A 14,412-nucleotide genomic window follows, 5' to 3' on the forward strand; every position below is an offset into this window, starting at 1 on the left:
AGACTTCCGTAAAAGAAGTGACATTTAGTGTGGCTCAGGACTTCCCTGGTGGTCCACTGGTTAAGAATCCACCTTACAATGCAGGGGGTGCTGGTTCAATCCCTGGTCGGAGAACTAAGATCCCGTGTGCCACAGAGAAACAGCCCGTGCAGCTCAACCCCTGGCTCCTCTGGACGGGGAACTGTTGTGCCAGAACTAGAGAGTCTGTGTGCTGGAATGAAAGGTCCTGCTTAACGCAGCCAAATGAATAAATTAAAAAATAAAGAAGTGACATTCAAAAAAAAAAAAAAAGACGTCTTACCAGTGGGGAGGGTCAAGATGTAGGGGTGGGGAAATCAGCATCATCATAAAATAGTGAGTTTAAGATGGGCTCAAGGATGTTTGTCCAAGATGGGAAATAGCGCCAACATGTTGAAAGAACTAGAAACGAAAAGTGACCTTTAGGGACTTCCTTGGCCAGTCAGTGGCTACAACTCCCTCTCTCCAGTGCTGGGGGGTCAGGGTTCAATCCCTGGTTGGGGACCTAAGATCTCACAGGCTGCACTGTGTGGCCAAAAAATAAATAAATTTTTTAAACGAAAAGTAATCTTTAAAAATTGTATCAAAATGTTTTAAAAAGATTTTTTTAAAGTGACATTCTAGGAATTTCTTGTAGGTCCAGTGGTTAGGACTCTGCCCTCTCATGGCCAAGGGTCCAGATTCAATCCCTGGTCACAAGGCAAGGCACAGACAAAAAAAAAATTAATTAATTTAAAAAGGTGTCAGTCCCTGACCTGGAAAAAGTGGTTGCTCCGCAGCCTCTAGTCATGTTGAACAGGGCCATAGTCACAGTGAGGACTGGCCCTGCCCGCATGGATGGAGTGCTCATAGCCCAGGGGGCTCCCACTTGCAGGGGCTCCTCAACCCTTAGCCTTTCCCATAAAACCCTTCCCTCCAGAGGTCTTCCCACAGAGGCCTAAGTTGCTCCTCAGGGAATAAATCCTCCTGCAGGTCCTCTAACCAACAGGGGCCAGGCCTGGGTGACAAATGGGGAGTCCTTCTATGCAGGGTACACACACACGGCAACTTCCACTGGCGCAGGACGCTGCCAGTCTGCTCATCACAGGGAGCCAGTCCTGACCTCCACAAAATCCAAACACCCTCACCGCCAGACTCCAAGCCATGTCCCTGGTCTCGCCTTCCGGCCCTATTGATCACAACCCTGTGAACCCAAAGAGCTGGTTAACCCTCCTTTTCCAGAGCTCATGATGGTCCACTGTGCAGGTCAGCAGAGGGGGCAGAAAAGAGGGCAGAGCCCAGGTCAGGGGTCAGAGCCAGGGGTTGGGCCAGAAGACAGAAAGCTTCAGAGCCACAGTGGCCCCTGTGGGACTCCCCTCTACAGAAGGCCAGCCGCCTCCACCGGCCTCCAGGTGAGTGCCCTCCTGCGATGGATCTTCTCCGTTTTCGAGCTCGGTGAGTCCCTGAAGCCCTAAGGACCCCTGGGTCTGGCTCTCTGCTTCCCGATGCCAAGGTGGGAGGGAAGCGAGGCTGGGATCTCTTGCCAGGGCTCGGGGGGTTCCTTCAAGAGATGAGAAAGATGTAGGTTGGACAGATGGACCCGAAACGATGGAACAGGGAAGCGGGTAAAGGGGGGAGCTGGGACTTAAACCTCTGGAGTCAGAGTCCTCACACCCCTTCCCATCACCTCCAGCCCAGGAGTGCCTGACTGCCTTATTCCTTGTACTCCTGAGCCAAGCTTGGATCCTAGAATTCACTACCTGGGTGGGCTCTGTGGAGACAGAAGTACACCTTGGGCAGGAGGCCACGGCTGTGCCTGGGTCCCCAACTGGGCCATCTGGAGACATTTCCAGGACCACCTCCCCATCTCGCTGAGGCACTGTGGAGCTCTGTGCTGGGTGGGAGCTGGGCTTCAGGGTAGACCCTGGTCCCAGGGCAGACCTTTGGGGCCGTCACCCCCAAAGTCCAAACTTAGAAGCCCCAAACTGGTGTGCACCCTGTGTCCCCAGCTGGAGGCACCACAGAGTTGGGTCCCTCCTACAACTACCTCTTGGTGGAGCCTTCAGCACCTTCAGCACACAGACCAATGGCTTCTCCCACCCTGTCCCTGGCCTCGAGCCCCACCTGCTCCAGCTGCCCCATCCCGGCCATCTTCCTGTCTTCCAGGACTACATCCTGTGCGCTGGTGAGCAGGGGAGCCCTGGGTCTCAGGACCCCCAGTCCCTGCGGTCACCTCCTCCCTGCCCTCCTTCACCCCCGGGGGCACCTGGTCCCAGCTCCATCTCTCAGTGCCCTCCTCCCTCTTTTCAAGAGGACTCAGACGTCAGTCTTCAGGCCTCTACCTGCACTGAGAGGTGAAGGTCCATGTTTGGGACCTGAAATTCTGGCAGCTAGCCTTGTCCCCAGGCTGGTCCTTGACACCTGGGCCGACCGTGAACTCTGTCCCAGTTGATCCTGGGGGCCGGAAGAGGAGTTGCAGCGGCCACCTCTCTGGCCTCTTTCCCCCCAAGCTGGGTCCCCAGTCCCAGTGCAGGGAACCGCGAGGCTCACCCCTGCACTGGTGGACGGCTGAGTGTGGTCTATCTGCAGCGGCTCTCCCAGCTTTCCAAGAGCGCAGGGCACGCTGTGGCGCCCCCAGCCACAGGCACCTTCTCCTCAACTAGGCGGCCCCCAGCCCGCAGTGGTTCTGTTGTAGGAAAGGGGACCCCTTCCAGGGCCCGAAACTGGGCTCTTGTCTAACACTCAGAAATGAATTGTCCGAGGAGATACATCTGCTGACAAAGCAAGAGATTTTATTGGGAAAGGGCACCCAGGTGGAGAGCAGTAGGGAAAGGGAACCCAGGAGAACAGCTCTGCCACACGGCTTACAGTCTCGGGTTTTATGGTGACGGGATTAATTTCCGGGTTGTCCTTCAGTTCAGTTCAGTTCAGTCGCTCAATCATGTCCAACTCTTTGCGACCCCATGAACCACAGCATGCCAGGCCTCCCTGCCCATCACCAACTCCCGGAGTTCACTCAGACTCACATCCATCGAGTCAGTGATGCCATCCAGCCATCTCATCCTCTGTCATCCCCTTCTCCTCCTGCCCCCAATCCCTCCCAGCATCAGAGTCTTCTCCAATGAGTCAACTCTTCGCATGAGGTGGCCAAAGTACTGGAGTTTCAGCTTTAGCATCAGTCCTTCCAAAGAACACCCAGGGCTGATCTCCTTCAGAATGGACTGGTTGGATCTCCTTGCAGTCCAAGGGACTCTCAAGAATCTTCTCCAACAACAGTTCAAAAGCATCAATTCTTCGGCGCTCAGCCTTCTTCACAGTCCAACTCTCACATCCATACATGACCACAGGAAAAACCATAGCCTTGACTAGATGGACCTTAGTCGGCAAAGTAATGTCTCTGCTGTTGAATATACTATCTAGGTTGGTCATAACTTTTCTTCCAAGGAGTAAGCGTCTTTTAATTTCCTGGCTGCAATCACTATCTGCAGATTTTGGAGCCCCCAAAATAAAGTCTGACATTGTTTCCACTGTTTCCCCATCTATTTCCCATGAAGTGATGGGACCGGATGCCATGAGCTTCGTTTTCTGAATGTTGAGCTTTAGGCCAACTTTTTCACTCTCCACTTTCACTTTCATCAAGAGGCTTTTTTAGTTCCTCTTCACTTTCTGCCATAAGAGTGGTGTCATCTGCATATCTGAGGTTATTGATATTTCTCCCAGCAGTCTTGATTTCAGCTTGTGTTTCTTCCAGTCCAGCGTTTCTCATGATGTACTCTGCATAGAAGGTAAATAAGCATGGTGACAATATACAGCCTTGACGTACTCCTTTTCCTATTTGGAACCAGTCTGTTGTTCCATGTCCAGTTCTAACTGCTGCTTCCTGACCTGCATACAGATTTCTCAAGAGGCAGGTCAGATGATCTGGTATTCCCATCCCTTTCAAAAATTTCCACAGTTTATTGTGATCCATACAGTCAAAGGCTTTGGCATAGTCAATAAAACAGAAATAGATGTTTTTCTGGAACTCTCTTGCTTTTTCCATGATCCAGCGGATGTTGGCAATTTGATCTCTGGTTCCTCTGCCTTTTCTAAAACCAGCCTGAACATCAGGAATTTCACGGTTCACATATTGCTGAAGCCTGGCTTGGAGAATTTTGAGCATTACTTTACTAGCGTGTGAGATGAGTGCAATTGTGCGGTAGTTTGAGCATTCTTTGGCATTGCCTTTCGTTGACTCAGAGTCCTTCCTGGTGGTGCATGCCTTATTCAGCCAAGATGGATACCAGAGAGGATTCTGGGAGGTGGTCGGACATATAGTGTCTCCTTTTGACCTTTCCTGAACTCTTCCGGTTGGTGGTAGCTAATTAGTTCTGTGTTCCTTAGCAGGACCTCCTGTCATAAAACAACTCATGCAAATAGTTACTATGGTGCCTGGCCAGAGTGGGCGGTTTCAATCAGTGTGCTTCCCCTAACAGTTCCCTTGGTGGATATCATGGGGACTGAAATTAAAGGTGGAAACCACCTGTGCTGTTTGTGCTTGGCTGGAATATCGACACGCCTGGCTGCACCTCCCAGTGGCCTAGACACTGTCGAAGACCCACAGACACACCAGGATCCGCTGGCCACACTAGAGGTCACGGAGTTCCTAAAGCACCTGGGGGTGGGCCTTGGTGTCACGCCCCCAACTCCTCCCGCTTGCTCCAGTGTGCTCTGGGAAGTGAAGGTTCGTTCTGGGGGCCTGAAATCCTGGCTGCCCTTTCTCAACAGCACTAGCCCTGGACTCTGTCCTGATTGACCTGCTGTGCTGGTCGGTTTGATGCTGAGAAAGATTGAGGGCAGGAAGAGAAGGGGATGACAGAGGATGAGATGGTTGGATGGCATCACTGACTCGATGGATAGGGGGAGTCTGAGCAAGCTCCGGGAGTTGGTGATGGACAGGGAAGCCTGACGTGCTGCAGTCCATGGGGTCACAAAGAGTCAGACACGACCCAGCGGCTGAACTGAACTGGCTGGTGGGTTTGTGCGCAGCGTGGATATCCGTGTGCCTGGCTGCGCCCCAGAATGGCCTAGACACTCCTGGAGACCTGCAAACAGAAACGGGGTGAGAGCCCAGGATCTGCTAGCCGTTCTGGAGATCACACGGTCTCAGCTGAGACCCAGTCGGTGGGCTCTCTGGCTTCTTCTGTGACCCCTCCCCCACAAGATTCCTAATGCACCTGGAGGGGACCCTGGGTGTCAGGCCCTAACCCACCGCTCAGCCTGCCCAGCGATCACACAAACCCACCCACAGGAGAAGTTTCAAGATCAGTTGTCAGGAGCCTGGAGACCTGTGGAGCTCCAGATTCAAAGGTCTCCACTTGCACAGTCTCCTGTGAGCAATTGCGGAAGGCCCCAGGGACTTAGCCACTCAGACTGGAAAGGTTACCTGAGCTCCTATCAAAGCCTCCATCCTTTGTCCTCCTGGTCCAGGAGCCCTGCTGGCAGAAGGGCAGCACCTGAAAGTCTCCACCGCCCTGATGCCTTCCCGCACCTAGAAAACCCTGCAGAGACAGTGGCTGGAAGTACTAGGCACCTGCCAATACATGCTCACTTTCCTCTTTAGGGGTGAGCAGAGCAATGCCCAGGGTACACTAGGGGAAAAGGGGAGCCTAAGAATGGGGAGGGGAAGGAGAAGCCCACCTGCGTGGAGGCCCAAGACAAAGGGATGAGGAGAGGTCCAGCTGGGAGATGGGCGGTGTTCTCACTGGTGAGAGTGGAGGGGAGAAGTCATTGTGGTTTTAAAAGCGAATTGATTTTTCTTTCTCATTTGTACTCAGGCCCTTTCTTTTCCTTTCTTGCCTTCTTCCTCCTTTTTACCTCCCTCTGGTGGCTCTCTGTTCTCTAGTCGGTATGGTTATTCCTGGACCGGGACACACGCCGCCAAGTTGAGCGCTTAAACAAGGGTGCGGGGAGAAGAGGTGATAAAGGGTGTCTCCAGGAATTCTTCCACTCTGCCCTTATCGCTCTGCCCCAGGCGGAAGGCTTTTTGAGTGGATGAGGAACTGGACTGTTTGGAAACACCTAAGGGATTATTTTCCCATTAAGGTAACAGGTCACCCTCCACCTTCTGCTTCTTCTCTGTCCCTTATCTGCCCCTCCCCAGGCTGAGTCTGAGCCCTGGCTGCCTAAGTTCAGGCAACAGGTCAGGCAGTGGGATGGTGATCCAGAGGGCTGCGCTTGTGCCCTTGACACCCTAGTAGGACCTTGAACTCTCACGTCTGTTGGTGGGGAGGGAGGTCTTTTCAGCTGATATCTTGCCTTCTCTGCTTTCTTCCCCTCATTCTGCCCACCCCCCTCCCACAGTTGGTGAAAATGGCAGAGCTGCCCCCAGACCACAATTAGCTGCTGGTCACTCACCCACATGTGCTTTGAACACTTCTGTAACTTCGCGACTGAGAGCGCGGGCTTCTCCCAGCAGTTCCCCAGGCTTCGGCCCTAGGCCACCGGGCTGAACGACCTCTTCTACCTTCCAGTCTATCGAGACTACTTTTTGTCATATGGTAAGTCTTGTCCCTGGTGGCTCAGACGGAAAAGCGTCTGCCTATGATGCGGGAGACCTGGGTTCAATCCCTTGGTCCGGGACATCTCCTGGAGAAGGAAATGGCAACCCACTCCAGTATTCTTGCCTGGAAAATGCCATGGACAGAGGAACCTGGTGGGCTACAGTCCATGGGGTCGCAAGAGTCAGACACGACTGACAGACTTCACTTTTCTTTCAAGTCTTGACCTGAGGCAGAGGAGGGGTCTCCCCACTCCTGCCAGAGTGGCCCCCCCCACCCGCCACCCAGCCCCGGGACCTGACCTGAACATTGGCCAGGCTTACAGTGGGGTTCAGTGACTGGTCTGGGAGCGAGCGTTCCACATCCTTGCTGGGAGAGGTGCTGTGGGGCACACTGACAAGGGCACGGGGATACGGAGTTTGGAAGGAAAGGAGTGGAGAGCTCATAGTTCCTGTGCTAAAGGGCAGGGTGAGGGATTAGGGAGCCAAGTAGCGGGTACTGACTGCCCTGTACCCCCTCTTGTCCACAGGAGTATGTTCCGTGAACCACCAGAGCCTGGATTTTACTCTGTCCACTCCCAGCTCGGCCAGGCTGTGGTCACTGTGATCGGGGGTGCTCACGAGGCCCTGCATGCCATCCCAGGGGAGCACTGCCTCACTCTCCGGAATCGTAAAGGCTTTGTCCGCCTGGCACTGAGGCACAGGTGAGTGGGGGCCCAGCCAGGGCTGCCTTCAATGGTCAGAGCCTCACAGTGTGTCTGGGGAGCTGCATGCTATCCCTACACACCAGTCCCCTGGAGGTGGGCTGTGTGTCCCCAGAACTTCCACCATGACCACCTCTAGGGGGCGCTCTGGGCAGACCTTGGGTGTTTCCTCTGTGCCTAGCCCTGGTGCCCCTTCCCCAGGCTTCCTCCCACACAGAGAGACAGGATCACAGTACAAACTGCTGGACCCTGGGACTCAGACATCCTGGGTTCACAGTCTTTTACGACACCGTCTCACAGACAAGAACTTGCACACTTCTTTTTTAAAAAAAAAAATCCATCTATTATTTATGTGTTTATTTTGGCTGAGCTGGGTCTTCATTGCTGTGTGGGCTTTCTCCAGTTACAGTGACTGGGGTCTAGGCTCCAGTTGTGGTACGCGGGCATCTCCTTGTGGTGGCTTCCCTTGTTGCAGAGCACAGGCTCTAGCCTCACCGGCTCAGTTGAGTACACTGACTTCATTGCCCTACTGGATGTGGGACCTTCGGGGACCAGCAATCAAACCCATTCCCTGCATTGGCAGGTGGATTCTTAACCACCGGACAACCAGGGAGGGCCCCACACTTCTTTACTTGTGATACAGGGTTAACACCCACCTTTCCACCATATGGTGGTTGGTAACTGTGTGGAAAAATATATAGAGGACGGCCCAGTACACACTTGTTTCTCAAGAAACATAAGTCCCTTCTCCCGGAGAGTTCTTTGTAGCCACTGTCATTTGCTTCAAACGGTCTTGGGAAGTGGTATCTTGTTGGGGAGAATGTGGCGGCACTCCTAGAGCCCCTGATCTGACCAGCTGTCTTCTCTCTTGCACCACCCCCCCCAACCAAGAGCCTCCCTGGTGCCCATGTACTCCTTTGGGGAGAATGACATTTTCAGAGTTAAGGCTTCTGCCCCAGACTCCTGGGAGCATCTGTTCCAGATCACCTTCAAGAAGCTCGTGGGCATTTCTCCTTGCATCTTCTGGGGCTGTGGTCTCTTCTCAGCCAAGTCCTGGGGCCTGCTGCCCTTGGCCAGACCCATCACCACTGTGGGTGAGCGCCCGTGTCCAGAGGAGAAGGCCAATGTGAGCTTCATAGGCAGCCGAGGCCCCTCCGCAACCTGTGCCCCCCTGTCCCCGCAGTGGGCCGCCCCATCCTGGTGCCCCAGTGCCTGCAGCCCACCGAGGAGCAGGTGGATCACTATCACACACTGTACTTGAAGGCTCTGGAGCAACTGTTTGAGGAGCACAGGAGAGCTGCGGCCTCCCGGCTTCTACTCGCCTCACCTTCATCTAGCCCTGGCCTCACCCCTCCCCACCTCCCAGCCCCCCCAGCCCCTGATCCCAGTGCCTGAGCCCCCCACCGACTGCCATGCTACTATCCAATAAGAGCCAATAAAAGCTAAAGTTCTCCCACACTACCATTTCCTAGAAATGGATGTCAGCCGAGCTCAGACTCCCGCTTCGGGTGTAACCAATGCCACGTATATTCCAGCCCATCCTAGTGGGTATGGACTTGCTGCCTTAGACTGAGTATCACGACCTTGAATTCTCCTCCCAGAGAGACTTAATTCTGCTGCATGAGCTTGCATATGTCTCTTCCCTTGGCTGGGTCACTTCTCCCACTGTAAATACAGGCAAGTGCTTAGCTAAGAGCTATAGGGTTTCAGGATGGAGTTGAGGAGGGGAGCTCCCCAGAGGGCTAGGGCTAGGCTTGAACAGTGGACTTAGGATTTAGGTAGGTGAAGGCAATAGGGTAGATGGTGAAATACCATGAACAAAAGCTGATAAGAGTCTAGGTACCTGACAGTAGGGAGTGTTGAAACTATCCCCAGTGATAGAAAAGATAGTTTTACGTACATAGCTCACTTCTGCATCTCTTCCCATCCTTCATGTTCCCTGGGGGCTGGGAGACCAGAGGAAGCAGGGATTTATTTTACCAGCATGCAATCCCACTGCAAGCCCAGCATTAGACCCACATGAACTCATTCACGCAAACGAGAGAGAACTCTTGTGAAGATAAAATTATTCAGATTGAAGGACTTAGAACAGAGATTGGCAAAATAAGAGCCAATGATTATTGCCATCATCACCAACATCATCATTACCACCATCATCATCGCACGCATGGCCTCTGCCCGATGAGATGGTCAGCTGAAACAGGCCGAGGGCCCTTATGTGGTCACAGCATACTTTGACTTCTGTCTGTCCTGTCTCCTGAATGGCTTTGTGTCTTTATCCAGGACATGAAGAGAATAACTTGTTGGAAAATGTAACTGAATGCAACTCTGTCTTCTGCTGTCTTAGAAAATTTTTTCAGTGGAAGAATTTTCTCTCGTCCTTGGATTAAAATCTTGGCAGTCCTGTAACTTATCTAGGTCCTTCTCAGGTGATAGGTTCTATAGTCATTTTTTCCCCCTCCATAGCTTCATTTCCAGCTTGGAGGTCCCGACTAGCTGGTATCTCTCTCTCTCTCCTTTTTTTTTTTTTAAAATTGGCAAAATATGAGGGTTGCAAAGGAACCAGCAGAGTCTAAGAAGCCTTTATTTGAGTAGGGTTTGATTATAGATTTCATGTGAGCTCAGGCTTCTTTGCTTAATGGATATTGGTATTTCTTATTTGTTTGTTTTTTGCCAAAGCTTACTGATCCTGAAACTATGTAACTCAGATTAGGACTTGAACCCATTCAGCTGGGACCCAAACCCAGCCAAAACCCATGGTCTTCCAACAGATCACATACCTGGTGTCAGCACTTATTGAAGCTCAGGTTCTTGATGTCTCATCACAGAAATAATTCAGGGAGAGACAAGTGCGATAGGCGAGAACCAAGTTTAGAGAGAAACACACCCCACAGACAGAGATGGGCCATGTCAGGAGAGAGGGGCTCCACTCACTTAAAGTTGGCACCTAAAAATGTTTAGTCAGTGTATCGGTCAACACATTGATCTTCATCTGAGGATAGGAACTTCCCATCTCCAGCAAGGGCGAGCTAGATGCAAGCAGGGGGCCATTGCTTGGCCAGAAGAGTCAGCTGGGGGAAGATGGAACAGAAAGGGGAGGAGGGATATGTTGTCTCCCCCTCCCTCACCAGCTGCTGGTCACAGCCCTGTGAACCCAAATAGTGGTTAACCCACCCTTGCCAGGGCTTATGATGGTCCACTGTGCAGGTCAATAGAGGGGGCAGAAACGAGGGCAGAACCCAGGTCAGGGGTCAGGGGTTTGGGCCAAAAGACAGAAAGCTTCAGAGCCATAATGGCCCTGTGTGACTCCTCTCTACAGAAGGCCAGGCTCCACCAATCACCTCTGCCCAGGGCCTCCAGGTGTGTGCCCTCCTGCAATGGATCTCCTACTTTCTGGGGCTGAGTGAGTCCCTAAAGTTCTGAGCACCCCTGGGTCTGGCTCTCTGCTTCCCCATACCAGTTGGGAGGGAGGTGGGGCTGCGATCTCTGGGGCAGGGTCCTTCAAGAGGTGAGAAAGATATAGATTGGACAGATGGGCCAGAAGTCATGGAACAGGGTAGGGAAGGTGTAAAGGGGGAACCTGGGACTTAAACCTCTGGAGTCAGAGTCCCCCCCCCAACACACACACACCACACCCCCTCTAGCCCAGGTATGTGTGTCTGTCTTGTTCCTTGTACTTCTGAGCTGGGCCTGGATCATAGTGGTCCACTACCTGGATGGGCTCTATGGAGACAGAAACATACCTTGGGTAGGAGACCACAGCTTTGCCTGGGTCCCCAGCTGGGCCATCTGGAGACATTTCTGGGACCACCTCCCCATCTCGCTGAGGCACTGTGGAATGCTATGCTGGGTGGTAGCTGGGCTTCAGGGTAGACCCTAGGGACCATCACCCCCAAAGTCCAAACATAGCATCCCCCACCCGCCTGGTGTACACCCTCCATCCCCAGCTGGTGGACGCCACAGAGTTGGGTCCCTCCCACAACTACCTGTTGGTGGCGCTTCCACCCTCTTGGGGTCCTGGCCCTGGGGGTCTTCAGCACCTTCAACACAGAGACCAGAGGCTTCTCCCGCCTCTTCCCTGGCCTCCAGCCCCACCTGCTCAGCCTGACCTGTCACCTCCATCTTCCTGTGTTCCAGGACTACACCCTGTGTGCTGGTGAGCAGGGGAGCCCTGGGTCTCAGGACCTGCGGTCACCTCCTCCCCGTCCTCCTCCCCTCTGGGGGCACCTGGTCCAGCTCCACTCTCCCAGTGGCCCCTCCCTCTTTTCTGGAAGACTCAGGCGTCAGGTCTCCCTGCCTGTGCTCTGCCTCATCAGGCTTGGTGTTACCTGACAAGGCCAGTGGGATCACAAAGAGTCAGACATGACCGAGCGACTGAACTGAACTGATAAGGCCAGTGCGTGCTGTCTCTTGTCCAGGCCTGGTGGCCACCCTGGCTGTGAGTTAGCCCCTAGAAGCGCTGGATGGTAATCCACAGGGGACCCTGTGTGCACTTGACTCCCCTGTAGGGCCTTGAACCCTGAAGTCTGTTGGTGTGGAGGGAGGACTTTTCGCCTAGTATCCTGCCATCTCTGCTTTCTTCCCCTCATCCTGCCCCCAGGACCCCACAGCTGGTGAAAACCCCTCCATGGGAACTACCTGCTGCTTGCCTATCCTCATGGGATCACCAGCGTTGGAATCTTCTGTAACTTCAGCACTGAGAGCACAGGAATCTCCCAGCAGTTCCCCGGGCTTCAGTTCTCAGGAACCTCGCTTAACGGCATCTTCTACATCCCATTCTGCTGAGACTGTGTTATGTCTTATGATGAGTCTAGAGATGAGAGGGAGGAGGTGACCCCACCTGACGCCTGCCAGAGTGGACCCCACCCAGTACCCAGCCCAGGGACTGGCCAGGCCCACAGTGGGCATCAGTGGATGGTTTTGGAGTAAGTGTCCTGCATCCTTGCTGGAAGAGGCACTGTAGCACACACTGACAGGGGGACAGGGTAGGGAGTCTGGAAAGGGATGGTTATTTCATGTTTCCTGTGCAAAAGCACAGGTGTGACAGACTAGGGAGCCAAGGAGGGTGCACTGACTGTTTCTGCACTCCCTCTTGTCCACAGGACTATGTTCTTCAAACCACCAGAGTCAGGATTTTATACTGTCCCAGTCCCAGCTGGGCCAGGCTCTGTTCATTCTGGTCGGGGGAGCCCACGAGGCCCTGTATGACATCCCAGGGGAGCACTTCCTCACTCTCCTTACCAAAATCGTAAAAGTTTTGTCCTCCAGGCAGTGAGGCACGGGTGAATGGCTGTCCAGCTGGGACTCCTCTCAATGGTCGAAACCTCACAGTGTGTCTAGGGATCTACACTCCATCCCTACACACCCACCCGCTGGAGGTGACTGTGTTCCCACAGCTTACACGGTCACCACCCCTAGAGGGCGCTCTGGGCAGCCCTTCAGTGTGTGCTCTGTGCTCAGCCCTGAGCCCCTTCCCCAGGCTTCCTCCCACAGAGAGAGAGACAAGATCCCAGTGTGAATCGCTGGACAGTGGGGCTCAGACTCCCTCAGCTCACATTCTTTTATGATACCCTCTCACAGGCAAGAGATTGCATGATCCTTTATGTGTGAAAAAGGATAAACACCCACCTTGCCACCATGCTGTAGTTGAGACTGTATGAGAAAATGTATATAAGAAGTTAGAGTATACATTAATCTTAGAAATGTAAGTCCCTTCTTCTAGATATTTCTTTGGAGCACCATCGTTTGCTTCAGATGGCCTCGGGAAGTGGGAACCTGTGGGGGAGGAACGAGGGGACCCTCCTAGAGCCGCTGATCTGACCAGCCCTCTTCTCTCTTGTCTCCCCACCTTCCCAGCGCCTCCCTGGTGCCCGTGTACTCCTTTGGGGAGAATGACATCTTCAGAGTGAAGGCTTCTGCCCCAGACTCCTGGCAGCATCTCTTCCAGGTCACCATCAAGAAGCTTGTGGACATTTCTCCTTGCATCTCCTGGGGCTGTGGTCTCATCTAAGCCAGGTCCTGGGTCTGGTGCCCTTCGCCAGACCCATCACCACTGTGGGTAAGTGCCCGGCTCGAAGGAAGAAGGCGGCTATCAGCTGTGTGCAGCCAAGGTCCCTCCCCATCCCGGTGCCCCCCTGCCCCTGCAGTGGGCCGCCCCATCCCAGTGCCCCCCTGCCCCTGCAGTGTGCTGCCCCATCCTGGTGCCCCAGTGCCCGCAGCCCACCGAGGAGCAGGTGGACTGCTATCACAGGCTCTACATGAAGGCTCTGGAGCAACTGTTTGAGGAGCACAGGAGAGCTGCGGCCTCCCGGCTTCTACTCGCCTCACCTTCATCTAGCCCTGGCCTCACCCGTCCCCACCTCACAGCTTCCCAGCCCCTGATCCCAGTGCCCGAGCCCCCCACCGACTGCCATGCTACTGTCCAATAAGAGCCAGTTCTCTCACCACTGCTTCGTAGAGTGTCTCTGGGCATGAGCCTGCCCACGTGGGTTCCATCTCCACCTGATCGAGACAGACTTGCTGCCTGAGACTGACGGCAGGGCCCTGAATTCTCCCCCCAGAGACTGAATTCTGCTCTTTCAGCTTCCACCTAATCTCTTCCCTTGGCTGGGTCTTTCTTCCTGTAAATAAAGGCATCTGCTTAGGTAAGAGATATAGGGCATCAGAGTGGTATAGGGGAGGGTAGGTCCATGAAGAACTATTCTCTGAAGTGTGGACAGGATTAGGTGGGTGGAGACAGTAAGGTAGGTGGTGAAATACTGTCAACAAAAGCTGACATGGGTCAAGAGTACCTCTCGGAAGGGAGAGTTGGAATGAGCCTTCATGATAGAAAAGAAACAGTTAAGTACACAGCTTCCTTTTGCCTCTGCTCCCATCCTTCCTGATCCCTTGGGGCTGGGAGATCACGTGATGCAGGGGTTTATTTTACCATATGAAGCCCTACTGCAAGCCCAGCATTAGGTCCACCCAACCTCATTCACTCAGTGAGAAGGGACTCTTGGCAAAACTAACTTATTAGGATCAAAAAATTTAACAGAGTTTGGCAAAAGAAGAACCAGTGAATTTATCACTATTACGTCCGTCACCACCACCATCATCACAGGCATGGCACCAGTGAAATATTGTGAGGGACTTTATGTGATCCAGTGGATGGGAACCGGCCTGCCAGTGCCG

At 53.5% G+C, this 14,412-nt stretch overlaps 2 pseudogenes; both read left to right on the plus strand.

Annotated features, from left to right (window-relative positions):
- Positions 1–4,359: 4,359 nt before the first annotated feature.
- LOC120878978 lies at positions 4,360–8,648 on the plus strand (annotated as a pseudogene).
- A 3,220-nt stretch (positions 8,649–11,868) lies between these two features.
- Positions 11,869–13,889, plus strand: LOC120882771 (annotated as a pseudogene).
- Positions 13,890–14,412: the final 523 nt, after the last annotated feature.

The sequence above is a fragment of the Oryx dammah genome, unplaced genomic scaffold (genome assembly GCF_014754425.2).
Source record: "Oryx dammah isolate SB20612 unplaced genomic scaffold, SCBI_Odam_1.1 HiC_scaffold_2, whole genome shotgun sequence".
Taxonomy (NCBI): Eukaryota; Metazoa; Chordata; class Mammalia; order Artiodactyla; family Bovidae; genus Oryx; species Oryx dammah.